The sequence below is a fragment of the Neodiprion lecontei genome, chromosome 1 (genome assembly GCF_021901455.1).
Source record: "Neodiprion lecontei isolate iyNeoLeco1 chromosome 1, iyNeoLeco1.1, whole genome shotgun sequence".
Lineage (NCBI taxonomy): Eukaryota > Metazoa > Arthropoda > Insecta > Hymenoptera > Diprionidae > Neodiprion > Neodiprion lecontei.
In genome coordinates, this window is record NC_060260.1 from 18768189 (window position 1) to 18789133 (window position 20945).

Here is a 20945-nt window from a genome sequence, read left to right on the forward strand (position 1 = left end):
CATTCATCGGGTACTGTTGCGGATAATAATAGATTAGTAGGGTATACCCGGATATAAAACGTATTGTACAATGCATCAATTCCTATTACGTAAAAATCAAAATTTTGTTCAAACGACAATGCATTTGACGCGTAAATGATGTGAAGGTGAAACGCCACCACACGATTGAAATATTTAGTGCATAACAGGTGGGTTTTTTGGAATTTTTATTTATGATTCATTTTACATAATCTGAAGTGGGTTAAGAAAATTATCACCATGCCTAAAAACAATGTTTATACTTCTTAATACACGTATGAAATAAAAAATGTATGAAGCTTAAGTACTTTGTAGATGAAGACCCTCAATTAAATTATTAAAACGGTGTTTTCACGGAATATAAGAGAATGTTGAGATCTATTGTATTAATTATTCAATATATAGTACTTGTTCGGTTTAATTTTTTTTTCACAACTTTCGTTAACAAAATACCATTGTTTTCAAATACAAAGGCTGGTAGCGAGGGGCAGGAGAGGTACGATAAGCCCCGTGAAAAAAATTAACAATTATTTGTATTTTATTCGTAATATAACTTTTTTTCAGTTACGAAATGAATATTTGACATCGATAATAATCATATTAAATATTCATTTGGTAACTGAAAAAAAATTATAATAACGAATAAAATCAAAATAATTGACAATGTTTTCTTAGGAGGCTCATCTTACCCCCTCCCCCCCTTCCCCTCACTGCCAATCTTTATATATGAAATCAATATTATTTCGTTAATGAAAGTTGCATTAAAAATATTAAATCGAATAAATGTGATGTGTTGAATGGTGAATACAATAAATTTCAGAATCTTCTTATATCCATAAAACGATCATTTTCACAATTCAATCGAGGATCTCAATTTACGAAGTACCTGAGTTAAATAAAAAAAATTTCGTACGTTTAGTAGGAAGTATGAAAATTGTTTTTATGGGAAGAAATAATTTTCTTAATCCACTTTAATGCATGAAAAATGAATCATAAAAAACATTGAAAAATCCAATGTTTTTTACGCTTGAAATTTTAATCGCTAGGCGGCACGTGTCAAACATTATCAAAAGAGCTCAAATTTGTCTTGAATTTTCTATGTTTCAATACAAGTATAACTGTTGTGAAATTATATGGATTCAGAAATGACCAAAATAAGAGACACTCTAATATCTATGTCACGTATTTAGATATTAAGTGTATTTCAGTAAGAGAATCTCTCAACGAGTTCATCGTTTCACTTCATCTACACTATTGGAAGGTTTTCATGCTAGCTGTAAACAATTGAATTTTCAATTAATCATTATTCTGGGAAAGACAGTTAACATCTTATTAGGGGGAGGGGGGGTAAGGTTTTCAGCGTAAAAAAACCACTTTCTTTGTGAATTTTTTTTTAAAGTATGTATTGAGCAAATTTAGTCAAATCTTCTGTACATTATTAAGTATACTTTTAACACTATTCTCTAATTTTTTCATGCGGAAATATTGAAAATCAAGCCGGTGACAGAGCCTGCCCCAGAACGTCTCAGAAAAAAAAACAATTTGCGGTGTTCACTATATCTCGGTCGGAAATTATCGGATATCAAAAACCATTAAAATTTAGTCAAAGTATCGTCAAACCCTCCCCTCAACGTTCTTTGATTATTTTTTTCATTCAAAAATCTTTGATGGCCATCTAAAGTGTCAACTGCTATTTTTCATGAAAAATCCCGCCATTTTGTGGGTGGGAAACCCCCTTAATGTAAAAAAAAAATTTTAACTAAACGTTGGGAGGAGATATTTTATATGTAGAAAATGAGTACCAAGTCTGAAATGAATCGGTCAAGTAGTTTTCAAATGGCAGTGAACACGGACTTTGAAAAAGTAGTTTTGAGAAAAAATCACAAGCGCACGATCGAACGTACAACGCCAAACTGACGCTCGTCCCTCGTTTTGAAATATTGTACAGTGTATAGTATGTACGAACAAATATAAAATATGTCTTTATGGCTTTACTTACCTGTCTTTACTAAATAAAATATTCTCGAAACAGGATAATGAACCAGAACGATAGAAGTGAATAAGCTGTATACCTGGTGTCAGAGCTATAGTGTTAAAGGGCAGGAGACTAACTACGCAATAACTTCAAGAGTTTTGCTCAGATCGACTTAAAATTTTGGGAATATATTCTTGAAACGAGGAAAAAAACAAATTGTGGTTAATCACACGCATGCGCAAGATATTGCGACATGCGTACTATAGTGTTCTGGGGTTGGCAACCCTGAGAGAGAAAAGGACAAGCCAGAGAGAGAAAAAAGGAACGAGAGAAAAATAAAAGACGAAGCACTCGCCAGATATACTCGCGTGAATATATGTTGTTTTTTTTATTTTATCCGTCCGGAATTGTTGGTATTATGGATGTTGGTGTGATTAATTTTATGATCCAATTAAAGATTTATTATAGGAAGATTGTTACTTTATTCAAAATAGAGTATCGGAGGTATGTCTTGACAAACTGAAGGATCAGAGTCAACTAACTCCTTGGAGCTATATTACTGTAGCTGTACTGTTAAAAATATATATTTAAGGGTCTATACTATGCTAAAAATTATACCTAGTTTTTATGACTCTGTTCGAGTACTCTTATCCTTACTTCTAGAAAACTATAAAAGCAATCGCTACAGGGTTGACAATGTGTTTACCAGATGTTGCAAGAAAATGAAAACTTTCACTTTTAAAATAAATAAAATAAAACTTAAATATGAGAAATATAATATCTCAAGAGAGAAACTTTTGTAGACGAACTCAATATTTCAATAGGAATATAACACGTACATAATTCAAACTTTGTCAACCACAAATTTCGATAGTTTTTGAAAATTATTATTGTTTATATATCATATGGTATGGATTCTGTTCTTCACTTTCATAGACGAAAAGACCGATCAAGAGACATTTCCAACAATGCCTCCGGATGCTGTAAGGGAGTTGATTCCGACTTTGGGGCCAAGATTCAATTTTATCAGAAATAGAGATCGCATGAATACAGATTTACATAAAGTTTCGGTAAGAAAATAAAATTAATTATTTGTCAGTATAAATTGGTTATTTTCAGAATTTGTTTCAAACAAAATTCAAGCCAGAATCAAAAGGCTATAATACTTTGGAATAACTGTAAATTCTTGATTTTTATTAATGGTGCATGGCCGAATTGGTTCCAATTTCAGTTGTCCTATGAAATTTCAAAATAATCATCGAACTACTTCTGGAACAAAAAAAAAAAAAGATCATGAATTTAATGTATGAGTTGCACAATTCCACGGATTGCTATTATTAAGAACTGGTTTATCGGAATATCCAGCAAACAGAAATATTTATTAGGTAGTATTTTATATATTGCCTTTAGTCTAATTCACTTGGAGCATTAAAATCGAATAAATAATTAATATTACGCCAAGAATTCTGCAACAAAGTCTTTGCAACAAAAACATTCGTAGTCTCCGGATTTTCAACCTTTGGATTTGGATGATCAGTCGAATTCAGTATTTAGTATAACTTTCGAAAGCTCTACAATTTCTTATACGTCTGGACATAACATCGATTTAGATGACACTCGTGGACAGGTAAAAATCACTTACATAATGTATCTTTGGACAGTTGAACGGTAATAGATGATCCTGATTCTGTGCACCATTTGCCATTAAGGTTTTGCATAATACATATTTTGAATTGGTAAAAAAAAATTGGTTAATCTCATCCTTGTTGTAAATTTAGCAAACTATATACACAGACTAGGAGACTTATAAAGAATAAAACATTTCTTATCCACTATAGATATTCAATATGTATTGACCATGTGTTACTTCGAGAATGTGTATTTGATAGAGGTTTTTCATTGGCTCAACTCTGGTGATTACATACTTTTTCAATATTGTTTTCAATTGTCTGAAACTTGAATTTTTGACATTGATAACCTTCTCGATTGCTGTAACAAAAAGATTAATATCAAGTCAAGTTCATATGTTTCTATTACCTCTAAAATTTGCCTTAGACTTGTATACGTTATAAAACAAGTTCAACCTAAAATTACGAACCCAGTTACAATACAAAGATCAATAATATTGGAAAATTATCCGTTTACTGAAGTATAATTGAGTCAATAACTATTCCAATGATAGAATTTAAATCTGTTCGATATATCAAATTGAATATTTCAGATACCAATGGACTATGATCAAATGAAACTATCCAGTGTTGAAGTTGTAGTAAAGTGGCCAACAATCATGCCTGACCTCATTCGCCTGACAAAGACTAAAAAACTCTGCACTAAGGTTTTGGAAAGTATTGCAGGTGTGCAGGTGCAATATTAGCATTTCATTTTTGCACATTAGTATCAAAATGTGTATGTATGTGTATTAGTATCAAATTGTCATCAGCCTACTATGCATTTGCTTCATTTATCTGTTGTTCAGCACCACTAACTACTAACCGAGAAGACTACTGTACAGTTGTCAGTACTTTAATCAACGGTACGCTACATATTTTTATATTGACGGAATCACCTAACCTCATATGACATATACAAACACAATAATAAGATGAGGATGAAGTTTATGACATTGCTGTGGTGATGCATGGTGTAAAAAAATCGTCACTTTGCACCTTTGAGAATGTACAATATTCAGTAAACCATGATAAACAAAACGTACTCCCATTTTGGAAAGCCAGCTCCTTGAAAAGTCATTCTAGAATTGGGTAATAATACTGTTTTCCCCCGATGTTTTGTTACAACAACATTACTAACTTCAGCCTCATGTAATAAGCTAAAATCATTTCCTTTGTTTCAGCTACATACATAATAAAACCCTATTTTTTTTCGTTTTATGTTTCGCATTCACGTAGCCCATTCTTATCCAACCGTTGATCTATTAGACCCACTAACATTACGATGCGGCATAACTACGTCCTAACACGAAAGAAAAGTTACTTGGAAATTGGCACTCTATGTATCACTCATTGTCTCGAACCGTCTTTCATTGACTTGTCAATTATTAACTTCATCTACCTATTCATCAGCACCGTTGACTTTCCAGTAACAAGCGGTATGCGCTGACTACAATACTATTACTAATAAACCACCTGTTACCATATTGAAACAGACTATAGACTTCATAAACATATAATTGTAGTACAAATGCATGACTAATTGAATGTTTTTCGTTTTATATGTGATTGTTGTACTGTCTGTTTTTACAGATACTTTTGTTGTTCTTACTAATACGTTCGTGACAGAAATTGTGCTCAGTCTCAACAAAGGGAAAATTAGGATGTGAACTAACTGGATGCTTTGAATGAAAAAGTTGAACCCCTATGAAATATGGTGAGTGCCCCACTAAGAACTTGTGAATTTCTGTGCAGAACGTGCAGAGTTTTGTGATCATATCTCTCAAGCATGTCTATCTGCTTCGATTGTTGCAGTACATAAGGCTGTAGCTAGCAGCATGAATTAGCATTTAAGATTCTAATGTTCATTCAAATAAGTTAGTGAAGTATGAAAATCAAAATGGGATAAAATAACTAGAACTCCTAACTTTTTATAGCATCGTGACGATAAAACTGAACTGTATTTTTTCATTTCTAAAAAGTTAAACACGTTTGACTGCCAACTTCAGCTGCTACCCTCAGCTTCATTTGGAGTACTAGAGTTGCATTAGAAAGTACCACAAAGTGACTATATTGTTATTAATCTATCCTCTCATTTTTCTAAACTCTAAAATTGTTCGCGATATATGACGGTGTCAAATTGGCTATATGAGCAGATCATCATGCTTTTCAACCTTCTCTGGACCTCAATAGACATGTACCCAGTTGTATAAAAATTTTCTATTTAATCATAACAACACCTCAATGGACTTGAGTATCTCTCAGACTCATTCTCAGAAGTAAATCCTAAAACAAGACACGATGCATAGAAATTGATATTTCGTGTAAACTATTGTTTGTCGAAATTAACGTATACCACTCATCAACGACAATTATTTAATGCAATAGGATATTATATAATAGCATCTCCCAAATGTCCATCGAACAGAAATGTAATCTGCGGAGCCTGTTGGTGTAAAATTGGACAAATAAGTTAAAAGCAAAAGCGAATATTTCGATTATATTATACTAAAGGTTTCGCGTATCGACCCCAACACGTTGCTCGCTTTCAAGGTAGTCAGCGCTACACGCTACAATGTTCGGCCCTTTACGCAGCACATTTCGACGACTAATATAACTTTACCATCATGAATTCCATTTTCACTCATGTAACGCCTATAATCCCCAAAAATGGGCTCCACACCCGATGCATTTTATCACCCACAATGTAAGCTTTGTATTCTGACCAATTTCGTGTGACGTTCATGCTTTTGCTTACCTGTGCATGGTTCTAGAAGGTACTGAACAATCAGTAAAATGCTGCTCTGGACAAATAACTACCATCTGGATCTTTTGAATCACTTTCAGTTTAAGATGTGAATTTTCCTCTATCCCGATGACATGTGGTTGGCATATAAAAATTGTAAAAAAATAACTTCGCATGTCTTGTAATATCGCGGGTCACCTCTTAATGTTCTACAAATATAAAGAGATTATATTGTACGAACAAGTGAACGCATGGTAGATGAATCTCAATTTCATCTGCGTTAGCAATCTTTTGCCTTCGATAAAATAAATATTGTGGTGTAATAAAGAATATATAATCACAATGGTATTAATCCTACACAAATTTAGTGTAATCCACATAAATGCTGAGTTACATTATTTACTCTCTCAGAAAGGCAATTACGTTTCTCGTAATGTTCATAGCGGTTCGTCTAAAATCATGTTCCACCGGCAACATGATTACAAATCGGTATTCATGAACGTTTCACGAATAATCGAGCGCCACAGTAGTTAACCGTCCCTGTGATTGACTTATTCTGACGCATCACGGACCCGAAATCCATCAGTAATATCTCGAACACATGTTGTTTCAGAAAACATAAAATGAAATTGCATGTACTGCATCTTTTACTTTCAAATTTGCGCGAATTTCCGAAATAATACATTATATCAAAGATTTTGGACCGTTGATCTGAGCATGTGACATATGCTATTAATTGATAAATTAGTGTTAGAAATTGAAGACTGTATAAAATAGGATTATTTACTAAGACTGACACATTTTAGCTATACTTGCTGTGCTAGGCGGTTGAATAAAATGTAAAAAAAAGAATTTTCGTTCATAGTTTTCACCTCGAAATGTATTCATTACTTGTTAGCAATTTGAAATAGACTTATGTGGTTACGGATTATGTCGTTCCGGCGCTAGATCAGCGAATTGAGGCTTAGACTCAGTCCAGTTACATCTAGGTAAGGTTGCCTGCAATCTTCTTCATCCCTCATGCGAATACGGGTGTTTTTATTGAACATCTTGACACGGCCTACAGACGCGTAATATGATCCGGTGCACCACACAAGTCTTTGAAAGACTACTGCCATATTATTATTATTTATGTAATCGTGTGGAAATTGGAACAGCGGTATTACTATTTTGCATTTTCATGATGGTCATAAGTCAGAACGTTCTAAACTATGAATGCTACATATCTGAATAAGTATAAGAGTGCGGTTCCCGTACAATTACTTCATTATTTACTACGTTACAGCAGTATCATTCCCGCATACTTACAAAAAGTAATGAAATCTAGGCAATATCTAAGTTGTTCTTGAATTTTTATTGTGATTTGGTTTCGATCACTTGGCAGATTTTTTTACATTTCAGATGTTGTTCCCTAGATTTAATGTACCACGTGTAAAATTACAATAATTCAGTATAATTTCATACCGTGTCCAAAAATATTTTTACACCATGCTAATGGGGGGAAAGTATACCTGAAAAAACCGACACACGCGTACCTGGTGTCCTTGTGCACAGATGCCAACTTTATTCACTGGGCGAGCGAGCGGTACCGAATCATATTGGAATAAGTTGGCAGCCGTACACACAGACACAAGTTGCGCACGTGTTGGTTTCCTAAGGTAAACTTTCCCCCGATTAGCATGGTATAATTATTCTATAATAAGGAAAAAAATATTTTAACTTCAAAAATGAAAAGATCTTATAAATGTATTTATAACTAGTATCTGAAAATGATACATATACTGATGAATTTCAGATAATGTTCCACCTGAAATTATTGGACTTCGAGTGCTTTTCTACCTATTTCGCCCAATACTCTGTAAGACTGGTAACAAGAAGAGTTGGAAACCGTCCATGCAAGAGTAAGCTGATGGTTTATTTTGTGGATAAATGTAAGTATCTGATGATGAAAGATATATCATACGAAAAATTGACTACTATCTAACGAGATTTGTATTAAATTATTTGTCTAGATGTTAACGGATTTGCAGAAAGTTTTGGAAGCGAGAGTGAACCTATTTCCTTCGTGCGACCTAAGATTTCAGCCTGTCGTTATCGCCGTCGGTCCACTTGAGAAACTGGAGGCTGCTTTCGTCATTATCAATGAAATGAAATATAGTTTTCCTAATTTTTTAAGCGCAGTTGATTTCTGTTTTAAATTATTTTATATGCACTAAATGCGAAATATCCTGTGTGAAGTGAAGCGATCTGGCGATTTTTATAACTAGAAGCATATGAAATACCAGAAAAAGATAGGTATTTTCTTAGCGTACAAACTATACGAACAGATCTCAGAGATTTCCATGAGAGTAACCCTGAATCGGAATCTGATTAAAGCTAGCCCTTTACAAATTGTTGTGCATTTTAAGTATTCCAGCAACTTTTCACATTCATCTTCACTTTTTTTTCCAAATATTTGTGCGTTGTTCACATTGTCCTGAACTTGTACAAGGGAAGTTGTTCAATTTCGCGTGTTGTTTTCTCATATCATAAACAGTAACATCATTTTTCCTTGCCTGGTAAACTCATGTAATCGCAGTTTCAATACTTAAAAAAATCTCAGGTAACATTACTCCTCACATGATAACGGATCTATTCTAAAACCACATAACACTGTCCTCGAAGATCCTACGCAACCTTGTGAACTGAAAAGCTCAATTCAGAACACACATGGTCAGCTAAGTAATGGATTAGCTCCGGTAACTGAATTAAATGATTCTGATTTGAAATATTGCAGTGATGCCCTGAAGATTACCTCTAGATTTCATTCTGATGAAACATTGTCACGTGTTCAAGTGCAACGCATTGTATCTGCATTTACAAATTTTTTAAACAGCATCCATATTAATGATTTCAAACGTCTTTGCTATTATTCGAGTTTATGACTTTTCATAAACTCAACTAATAGTACACAAAAAGATGAAATTCATGATCAATTCGAGGACATTCAAAGTGCATTTTCAGAAATGAGCACGGAATATAAACGGTTCAAGGGACAACACCACTGTGACCCCCTGTTTTTTTCTTCATTTTTCAACAATTTTTTTTTGTGGAAGAAATGAGAAATTGGTACGGGGTAGAATGCGTAGTCTCCGATGAGCGGTAATCGAAGCTTACTCCACGCCGAGCCAAGGTGTTATTTGGTTATTATAGGGTCCGTTCACGTCGACTATGCACTCGTGTGCTACTACTCCCAATGCAGAAAGTGAATGGAGTAGAAAGGGATCGGTTTTAAGGGAAGGTAAACGATTTAAAGTATACGATTGTTTATTTTTGAAGTATACGATTGTTTATTATCACACAGTAGTTTTTGGTGTATGTGGTCAACGCAAAGGAGTCGGTCGAGGGAAAGGGTATGGTTTTGCTTTAGAGGGATATGTGTCTTGTTTGAGCGCTAGGATGGATCTACGAAGTTTAGCGGGATGTAGGAGGCAAGATAGCCGCGAGTTACAGAAGAATCTGCTGACTCGCGGACGATAAGGGTAGACTACAGAACGTAAGGTAACTAAGAGTGTGGGAGAGGAATATGAAGTCTGGAGGACGTAACAAGACATTCGAAAAAATTTTTTTATGTTTTATTCCTTGTTTATTAATTCTTCAAAAGACATTTTTTACACATTTTTCACGCCACATGGTGGCGCTGGGGAAGCTCCCGCGTCAGGTGTTGTTGTCTCCGCAGTGGTTAGCGGCACGCAGAAAAACTCTCTTGAACGTCGACTCAGAAAAAAATACGCAGTGTTTTCGTTAATAATATGATATTTTGAAGTGTAGTACGTAGGGATTTGGAAAAAAATTGATATTTCAAAAATAGGCACGCTTTTGAAATTGAAGAATGAGTTTTAAGCAAAATTTCTCATCGAAAATAGGCTATAATTTTTATTATTATTGTTCGCTATTTGATAGCTTGTAGTTCGACCGAACCGCGTGGAAGGTGTGAGTCGCTTGAAATCAAAGATGAGTTGTGGTGTTGAGTTTATTTATACTTATTATTTATTTTATTTACATATATACAGTTATTGGAATGGTTGCCAAGTGATACATGGGGTAGTTTTAGTGGTAAAACAATGTGGTGGAGGCTTCAGTGCAGATGTCGGTCGTCTAGGGGGTTCGGTTACAGTCCTGGGTGGCGGAGTGTATCGGCTCTCTGGTGAGCTGGGAGGCGTTGGGGGACGGCGGTTCTCAGCTGTTTTCACCGGAGACTCCCACTCGCTATCTGTCGTCTGGGTGGCAGTTGACGCAAAAGAACGCTGCGGCTCAGGAAACGGGGATACTGGAGCTGGGATGCGCCGGTGATAGCTCGGAGAGGTCAGGCGTGCTCTGCGTACATCCCATAAAGAAAGAAGTACGGCTGGTGGTCTGGTCAGTGGTCGTGATGGAATGTCAATTGGATGTAGAATCCAAGGGACAGGCGGGTTGGATGCAGTTGTTCTTGTCTGTTCGCTGGCCGAAGCCAGATAAAAGGGGTCCGTCATACAATGTCTTGTAGTCCGGTCTGTCGTGGAGTCAGTCAGCTGTCGCAGAGTAAGTCACAGTCGTTGTAGCGTCAGTCAAGTCGGCGTAGCGTTGATGAGCTGGAACGGCGTGGCGTTGAAGCGTCAGTGTCTGTTGGGTGCGTCAGGACGAGTTGAACCCGAAGTGTCCTGCCGATCGGTCTGATCGGCCGTCTCTTATTCCAGCCTCGGTTGATCTTTGGCAGCGGGAGACCACGTTCGTTGATTACGCAACGCGCTCGGCTGCGTGGGTGGCGTGAGCGGCGTGCGTGACGTCACACTTTCTTCTGGGTCGCGTGATTGGAAAGTGTGCGAGGCTGGTTGCCTCGCGTGAGTTGGAAGGCGCGCGACCAACGAGTTGTGTTCACAACGTTGTTGTGAACAATTATTGAGATATCGAAAAAATCCTATGTAGTACATTAGATAATCTATTTTCATTGATACAGTAAGAATTTGAAGTCGATCGGATAAAAATTGCTCGAGTTTTGCTGCGGGCCGCACTCAAAAAAGTGGTTTCGAGAAAAACGCGTTCAAAGTTTTAGGTTCGTTAATTTGTCCCACACCGGAGGCAAAAAAATCGTTGATATTGGATAAGACAGGCATGCTAGTCAATAAAAAAGTAACAGCTTCAATAATTCCTTTATCTACAGTCTTGACAAATTTTTTTGAACTTCCGTGCGTATTTGATTAAACTATGGAGTACATGTCTTCATTAGAATCCATAAGCGATAAAATCACAAACATAGTGCAAACCAATTATTGGAAAACTTAAGTTTCGGAGAGTGGGAGAGATCCCACTCAAATGGGATCAAATTATCTATTTTTATTTACCAGAATGACTTTGAACCAGGAAATGCACTGGCATCGCATTCCACTGTATATAAAATGTCTGGCGTCTAAGTGTCGGTTCCTTGTTTACCACCCAATATGCGATCAAAGTTAAATAATATTTTTATTTCAAATCTCCCACTCTGAAAACTCCAAGTATTTTTCGAATCAGTGCATTTATAAAAAAGTAACAGAATACTTGAATGAACTTGTGGATCAAGGTATTAAAGTTAATCTCCCTGATGGGAATATAAAAATCTTTTTTAACCTGGCTATGATTATCGGTGATACCTTGGCATTAAACTCCATTCTTGGCTTTTCCGAAAGCTTCACGGTAATTAGTTCTTGTAGGTTCTGTAAAGCTACAAAGGCACAAGTACAAAAAACGTGTGGAGAAGTTGAAGCTCAGTTACCAACAGTATTAAATTATAAAGCAGACATACTGCTAGATGCCCCCACGGAAAGAAACTTTCAATTTTTGCCGGTAAGCCTTAAAATTTAAGGGTTTACTCTGAAAGTTGAGGATAAACCCTTAAATTTAGGGGCTTACCCCAAAAATTGAAGGTAAACCATCATTATTGGAGGGTTTATCTTCAACAGTTGGAGATAAACCCTCAACAATTGAAGGTTCACCCCAAGAGTTGAAGGTGAACCCTCGACGTTGAAGGTGAAGCCTCAACGTTGAAGGTTCACCTACAACGTTAAAGGTAATCCCTTAACGATAAAGGTTAATTCCTAACAATTGAGGGTTCAATCCCCAAGACATAAAGGTGAACCTTCGACGTTGAAGGTATACCTTCAACGATGAGGATAATTCATATCCCCAAAATTCAATTGATGGTAATTGTGAGGGTGAACTATCAACATTGCGGGGGTTGTCCCCAGCAACCCCAAGGGATACACTTAACTCTTCTTAAGGGTGAACTCTAAAATTTGGGTGTCAACGCCAAAATATAATATGTAAAAGCTTGGTGGTGAACCCTTGATTTCATTGCAGGGTAACATAACCCGTGAAATTTTAATTGACTCGAGAATTCTTTAAAAATGAATCCTTGATTGGGAGGTTCACTCTCAACTTGGAGGTAAACCCTTGACTTGGGGGTTAACCCTCACTTGAGAGGTAAGCCCTCAACTTGGAAGTAAACCCTCGACTTGGGAGTAAACCCTCGACTTGAAAGTAAACCCTCAACTTGGGAGTAAACCTTCAACTTGGGAGTGAACCTTCGACTTTGAGGTTAACCCTGAATTAAGGGGTACGAATTTACCCCTTAGAGGTGGAGGGTTATTTTGGAGGTAAAATTGGGGTTTTTTTCGTAAGGGTGATGCACAAAGCACTGGCGATAAAAGTGAGTCCATTTGGAATACTGTGCTAGGCTTTCCTGTCACTGAAATTTACTGTGTCGACATTATGCATGATCTACTAGAGGGGGTGTGCAATTTTGACATGTCCTTGATGTAGAGTATTTGATAAAAAAAAAAAATATTTCACCATAGAAACATTAAATTTCATAGTTATGTATTTTAATTATCCTTCTGGTTCAAACCATCCTCCCCGAATTAGTATTGAAAACTTGGGAAATGGGCACTTACGAATGTCTGCCGCAGAAATGCTTTGTTATGTTATGAACGTTACGAATGATGCTCGGAGATCTTGTTCCTCGTGACGACAAACATTGGAAACTGTTTCTATTGGTTGAAGAAATTTTATCGATAACATTACAATTGTACGTTGTGCCTGAATTAACCGAGCTACTCGGTACTCTCGTTAAAGAACATCATATGCTATTCATAGAACTTTTTGGAGCAAAACTCAAACCAAAACATCATAATATGGTTCATTACCAGCGTATCATGGAAACCGTAAGACCTTCGAAACATTTATAGGCAATGAGATATGAAGCAAAGCATCGGGTGCTAAAACATGGCAAACTCTTCGTGTAATAAAGTTAAGTTGTGTCACACGGTGGCTTTTAAAAATCAACTCACTTTTAGTAACACTTTGCTGAACAGGTACAATGCAGAAGAAGTTCTAAGATATCGAGAAAGTGAACCTATTACAGTGCCCGTTAAGGCTACATCTTGTTTTCCAGTAGATTTTGAAATTTATGAACCAATAAAATGCTTATGCATAGATAACATCACACATAAAGCCGAAACCACTATTGTGACGAAATCGGCAACTTCCTGAAACCACTATTGTTGTTGGTGTTGAGGATTTTCCCATATATCGCACTAATACCATGGATTTGTTTATAAAACTGTTCATTGTGTGTGAAGTAACAAGAGTCTAGAATGAGTTTCACAGCTTCAATAAATTCTTTTTTGTTTACTAGAGGCTTCGCCCCTGCGCGCTTCGCGCGCCAACCCCACCGCGGCGCTGCGCGCCTCACTATTTCCTTATACAGTGTCTGTTAGACAGGTGAATTTATTTGTGCTGATTTGATGACAGGTCTGTAACTGTTGATCGGTTGTTTCCGATCAACCCGACATTGCTATTGGCTCCCTATGTAGGTCTGCTCAGATTGTTTTCGTAAACGAATCCACTCACATATACAAAACCCCCGATGCCATGCATCCCCAATTGCATTTGGCGACTTATTTTGCTATAGTTATTATTTTCCCCATAGTAGAAGAAATTCATAGCTTTGCTATAAGTAGAATTTCTATGGCTGCAGACAAATTAAAACCTCGTTATGATATTCGAGGTAGAGATATAAAATTTAATCCCGGAGATTCTGCCTGGCTCTTTCAACCTTGAAGACAGAGAGGACGATGTCCGAAACTACAAGGAAACTGGGAAGGCCCTTACTCAGTGGTTAATCGGATCAAGGATTTACAGGATCCAAAAAAAACCTATTTCTTCTTTGATATAACTCTCCTCGAGTTCTGTTTCATTACTTCTGCTGACATGTTTGCCAGTATGATATATTTGAAACGATACTCAGTCTCACCTCTGCGTGAGCGTCGATCTTGAGTGCCGTATACACAATACGCCAGCGGGCGAAAAAGACAATTCCCGTCGGGAATCATCTTGATAATTCTCGTTTGCATGTTTATGTTTTGCGTGTCGGAAACAGATACCTATAAAAATATTTGTCAAAGACTGTCATAAACAGCCAATGACAGCTGTCAGAGGTATTTTTGTTTGCTAAATGCTATTTGTTTTGTTTTCGGCATCTCACCCCACCGCCAACTTCATGCGTATACTATTGTTATTATAATCTTTTTTACCTGTTCATTTGTCTACAACTTTTTTATTAGATAGAGAGATACTGGTATGTTGTTTGATTTCAAGCCATTTCTCAGTAATTATAGCTGAAGCCAGTTTTGTAGGAATGTTTGTGAATAGAGATTTTACATCTAATGATGAAAGAACATGATCTGTAGGTATAGGTATATTTTTTATATTGTCCACAAAAGACCATATATCTTTGACACGATAAATAGATTTACCCAATATATTCGAAAGAGCACCAAAGTTTTGATATTTTGTACGTGGGTGAATTGATGTTAGATACTATTGGTCTGAGTGAAATATCATTTTTATGAATTTTAGGTTGGAAATATACTTCTGGTGGAAGAAAATTATGTGTTTTCAAATTTTTATCCACTTGTGTGTTTATGGAGTTCGTTTTTTGATTTTGAGAGTCAATTCCATTATACATAATTCGAAAATAGGCGCTCCTTCTGGCATCAGCCATCTTGGATAAATAAGATATCCATTATGAGAAATCGATTATCAATAGTATAACTCTGCAAATATCGATCCTAGCGTAAAAATAATAATGACCAAAACTGTGGGAAATTAAATTTCCAATAACTTTGGATTTTACCATTTTTGCCCTCAAGTTGTAAGTTAACGAGTTATTTCAGAAAAACGAAAAAATTGAACTTTAAATCAAGATGGGTATTTAGACTTCCAACCACTCCCCCCCGCCCCCCCAAAGTTAAAAAAAAAAAAATTGCTTCCCCTAATTATCTCCACTTAAGGATACTTTTATGTCTATCTCGACTGGACTACACGCGAGACATAAGATAGAATTGAATTAATTTTTCTGGTTGACTGGCGCGTATGAAACCTTATTCCAGGTATGTCGTATTTTACATGCTCGAATAATTGTGATGTGGTTCCGGTCAAACAAGCTAACGCAAACTCAATTTTCAGTTTCGACGACATTGCATGTGATAAGCAAGATGCTGTTCGTCAATATTTCTGTATGAGTCATAAATTTGTTGATTAGTTCTATCTGTGTCAAACATACACGAGGATTCCCAAACGTTGGATTCGCGAGAATGCAAATTTCATAATTCTCTTCAAACAAGACAGTGAAAACTTGGGACATATATTCGATGATCACGTGAATATTGATATGACGTATACACAATTCGAGCAAATGTGCTTAGTCTGTTGGGGTTTAAAGTATGGTTTTCTAGTAATTGACAAAGACACACCTATGAAACGTGGTCCATATCGTGAAGGTTTTGATGAATTGGATGAATTGGAAAAATGAAACAGGATGTAGCCTGTTTCGAGTAACAGTGTTTTACTTGAATCTGTACCTATAACATTTTTAATATGGAGAAAACTCCAAAATCATGGAAAGATTTGAAACGCAGAACAGTTGTAGCAAACGATGCGGGCAGGAATAAATATCAGGCTCTGAAAATTGATCACGCAATGGATACTGAAATAATGCAAAGAATTTTAAAACGGATTGTCGAACAACCGAATGTCGTTGCGAAGGCGTCAGAGATTAAAGCAGACATTGAACCTCCGAAAATATCTCCAAAAAGGATTATTTCGGTCGTCAAATTATGGTTTGAGATTATGACATAGAAACTACAAATTTTCAAAATTACACATACCGTATTCGCAAACCGAGTCAATCGTTGTTCCGCAAGGTGCGTCGACGCAGAAGTAGTGTGGGGAAATTGACACCGCATCTATGTGACCTTTAACCCCCCATCGAGAGCAGCGAAAATGATTCTGAAAGTGATACAAATACAATTCATGATGAACATATACGTGTTTTACCAGAAAGTGTACATACAACACCTGCAAAAGAATCTCAAAATCAACCTAATTTACCACGGTCAGCGCTGGTCGAAATGACAAAGGAACCGGATACTTAAAAAAAAAAAAAAAAATAAAAAAGATGTTTGAGACAAATTTTGGTACTTTAACCGAGAATCATATAATGGATTCTAGTCATAATACTAGAGATACGATGGATTTGGTTTACGGGATTATATTTTTGGATCATGGTTTCATGATTGATGAATCACCAATTACATTTGATATCGGTCACTTTTATGCGAAAGCAACTCCAGGTATATTGGAACTGATGTTCAAGAAAACTCTTTTTAAGTGTAGGGGATTTTCGGTTCAACAAAAACACTCCTTTCCATGTATCAATGTTTATTACCAACTCCCCCCCCCCCCCCCCCCCCCCCGCACACAGCGTACTTGCGTCGTTGACGCCATCCAGACTTAATCTCTCGCGCCAGCCCAGCCGATGCGGGGCCTACCACCAACCCCATTAGCGCGGGCCCAACATTGGCGCCTACATAAGGATGATCACAACGATGATAATCTACAGAAATATCTCGATATTGTCAAGTCAACCAATGCTCATAAGAGAGGTTATGAACAATCGAATCAAATATGTGGAAGCAAATCCTACAAATGCCGACAAATTGTAAACAAGCTATTTTCGTCATGCTTACAGGCTGCATTTGATGAGGGTCTCAACGCAAATAAACATATTGTACATAAAAATCGTCAAGTACGCTACACATATTGGGACGATCCGAACGAATTAGTGAATAGGTTGTGATTATTGAGTCGTTCGCGGGCAGCTAAAAATACAGCTCACACGAATAAGAAAATCTCAATAGCGGTAGAATTACGTAAAGCAAATATTACTGTTCAAGGGACTTTAAGCGACAGCGAGTAATTATTGTGGAAGGCCATGACGTCTTGTGGCGAGCGGATGTGGTCAAAATGCGTCAGTATACTAAGATTAAGAAAAATTTTAATTATATTGTAAATCAAATCGATGTATTATCTAAATTAGCGTGGGCTGTGCTCTTAAAAAATAAAAGTGCTACCTCAGTTGTGGATGGATTGACACAAGTGCTTCACAGTGAGTGGTCATCTGAAAATCTTCAGGCAAATGATTACAAAAAATTTTTAATACGGAATTCAAAAAGTTAATGAAGAAGCACAAAATCATTCATGATTAAACGTACAGCATTAAGAAAGCATAAGTTATAGGACGTTGGGATCGCACACTAAAAGAAACAGGGTAGCAATCATTCAGCCTGAATGGCTCATATAAATTGATTGATAATCTACAGCAATTGGTTACAGAGTACATGAACAAACATCGTATTATCGGTATCGCATCGATGAAAGTATTTCGTAAAATTGCAAAACAACTAGTTACAACTGTTTACAGTAACGTGAAACAAGTTAAGCCTACAAACAGCGAGTTGGGGATTTTGTATGAGTAAGCAAGTACAAAACAATATTTTCTAAAGGTTACATACCCAACTGGTCGACGAAAATTTGTAAGATTCCAAAAATATAAGCTACGAGTACACGAACGTATTATCTAGAGAATCAACAATCTAACCCAGTCAGAGGTGTGTTGTGTGAAAGCAAACTACATATCGTGAAAAATCTGGATATATATTGTAACCAATTATTTGAGGGTTATATGTAGACTGGTTACCCTACTGCGCAGTTACTAACCTGAATAATTAGATATTGAAAGATAATAAGAGAGAAAGATATGATTGTTGGGTGCCAGACGCACATGCGTCAGAAAATAGATAATTAGAAAAAAGATATAGATAAAGACAAGGTCAGGTTCTACGACGGTTTTGCACAGCTTGCTCAGTATAGACAAGATAATGGTAGAGGGGAGGGGTTGAATCCAATACATGAAATAAGAAACAGGTAAAGCAGAAATAGTATCAAATATATTGACCAAGAAGCGATAAATTTTAATAACAAGCAAACAACTGAAGAGATTCAGATACAATTAAGATAGGTGAGATAATTAATTTACAGCCAGAGAAAAGTTAAGCGAGAGATTTAACAAATAACAGAACGTTTTCAGAATAAACGAGAAATATTCGTGGGCTCGCAATACTATGATTCGAGGTAATAATTAACACGGTTTTATAATGAATAGGCAGAACAGAGAAAGATATACGGTACTTGAATTAAGCATTGATCAAGCAAGCCATAAAATATGAGAAGCGATTATAAGAAACATGCGAAATACAAAAATTGTAATAGTTATCACATTACCAGAATTATCAGTGATATAACAGAGGCAGGGAATTACTAATTATGAGGTACATTCAATGAGACAGGTCAAGTAGAGAATTATTATAAAATATAGGTACTAACAGATAATACGTAGTCTCTAGTTTGCGGTAAGTGCGAGAAGAAAGAGAGATAACATTCGGTACGGTAAAAGATAATTTCAATATGCGCAACATACGACAAACCAAAGAGACTACGGACAACTAAGATCAGCGGTATTAGAGAAGAAAATAATGAAAAAGATGTTATTCGATACGGCGCAATACTCCAAAGTCAAAAGAACGACGAGCGAGACCGCGCGGCGATCTAAGATCGCTCACGCGGTACACTCACTAAGATAAATTAATCAAAGGTAATAGGTAAAGAAACAGTTATGAATTAATCAGAAGAAGTATAACGAAATAGTAATGCTCAATAGCTAAGATAAGAATTGACAATTTAACAGAACACGCTGCTATACAGCGATATTAGATATTCAGGTATTCTAGAAGAGAGAGATAGTGAAATAAAGCAATAGTCACTAACAATGCGTAAGTAAGAGTCAACCAGTCGCGAAGTTACTTGCAATAAGAAATAGAAAGGGATAAGGTAAGAAATAGTAGAGAATAAGGTACGAGCTTAGGTGGCTCACGCAAACCAACTGCAAGAGAGAGAGAGAGAGAGAGAGATAAAGATACGATATATTGCAAGTAATTTCGTGGCTTCACACAATAGAAAAGGAACCTCACTTACGTAAAAAGAAGATAGAACAGGCACCGAAGATACGGTAATAAAGCGAGAACTGAATCTATGGATAGCGATAATAATACTGGATACTATGAGAGCACGTCTTGATTAATTGAAAACTGAACGTAGTGTCGAGACGAGTGGTGATCCTGATTTTCGTCGTGCTGCTGTCACGTGATTCTTCCTCAAACTGCGTTATTCTAATTGGACCAGCAGGTCGCGTAGGTCCGGTCTACAGGTAGGCGGCGATGATCCCTCGTTGTTTGTTTTCTTCTCCTTCGCTGATAGGTATCGAAGTGTAGACACGTCGGGCGGTGGTCGAAGATGTTTTCCATCAGCTGTGCGGTACCGTTGGTGAGATGCGAAGTCGTACCACTCGTGTGTTGCAAAATTGAAGTGTGCGAGAATATTGCGTTACCGATATCTTGGAGTTACGACCGATTATACTTCATTCCTTGCTTTACTGGTACTGCCCGTTGTAGCTATTTCGTTGGTGCTGCATCTCGGCCCTCGCTCATCGGAGCCCTCATGCCGGAACGATCAGATGGTGAGGGCCCTCAACACGGATCCCCACACTGTATCCACCAGATCCACGTGGTCCGCATAGTCGAGCGTAACCCACGCCACAGCCCTTCGATAAGACGGTTCATTAAGAAACAACCGTCCTTTTTTTATAGACAACGAGTTAGTAGGTGTCATGGTCGGTTCAGCTCCAGGCTGATAAGTATCGTCGACAGGAGGCTTTATTGTGTTTTTGACGCATAGTCCTGTACGCCGTCGGCGATGCATCCGAGCGGTAGAAGCGTTGATTCGTGGTTCGGCTCCTGGCCGATAAGTCTACATAGTTGGAGGTACTGTTTGTGCATCACGCACGACCCTGTTCACAACTTAGGTAGCCATCCATCGGGAGTGGCTTGAACGGTATTCGTTACTCCGTAGTCGGTGGAGGTCGCTGTTGAGCTGGTACGTGACCCCTGTCAGGCAGTGTTCTGGTATCTCGAAGCGGAAGTCTCGTAGTCGGTTCTCGTAGAGCGTTACAAAATCAGAAAATATAATAGAATTGGCTTAATAAGGAGAATTTCACTTAAAATAACTAGTCATTCGTTTTGGAGTATTG

The 20945-nt window shown here is 36.9% G+C and overlaps 1 protein-coding gene across 4 annotated transcripts in view; it reads right to left on the reverse strand.

Moving 5' to 3' along the window:
* LOC124292641 (two pore potassium channel protein sup-9-like) overlaps positions 1 to 20945 on the reverse strand; it is a 1036556-nt gene that overhangs the window by 562140 nt on the left and 453471 nt on the right. For 3 of the 4 annotated variants that reach the window (XM_046729986.1, XM_046729983.1, XM_046729985.1), the window contains one exon: positions 16630 to 16750. The exons of the other annotated variant lie outside the window; for it this stretch is intronic. The gene's annotated coding sequence lies outside the window, so the exon portion shown is untranslated. The remainder of the gene's footprint in view (positions 1 to 16629; positions 16751 to 20945) is intronic. 4 annotated transcript variants of the gene reach the window in all.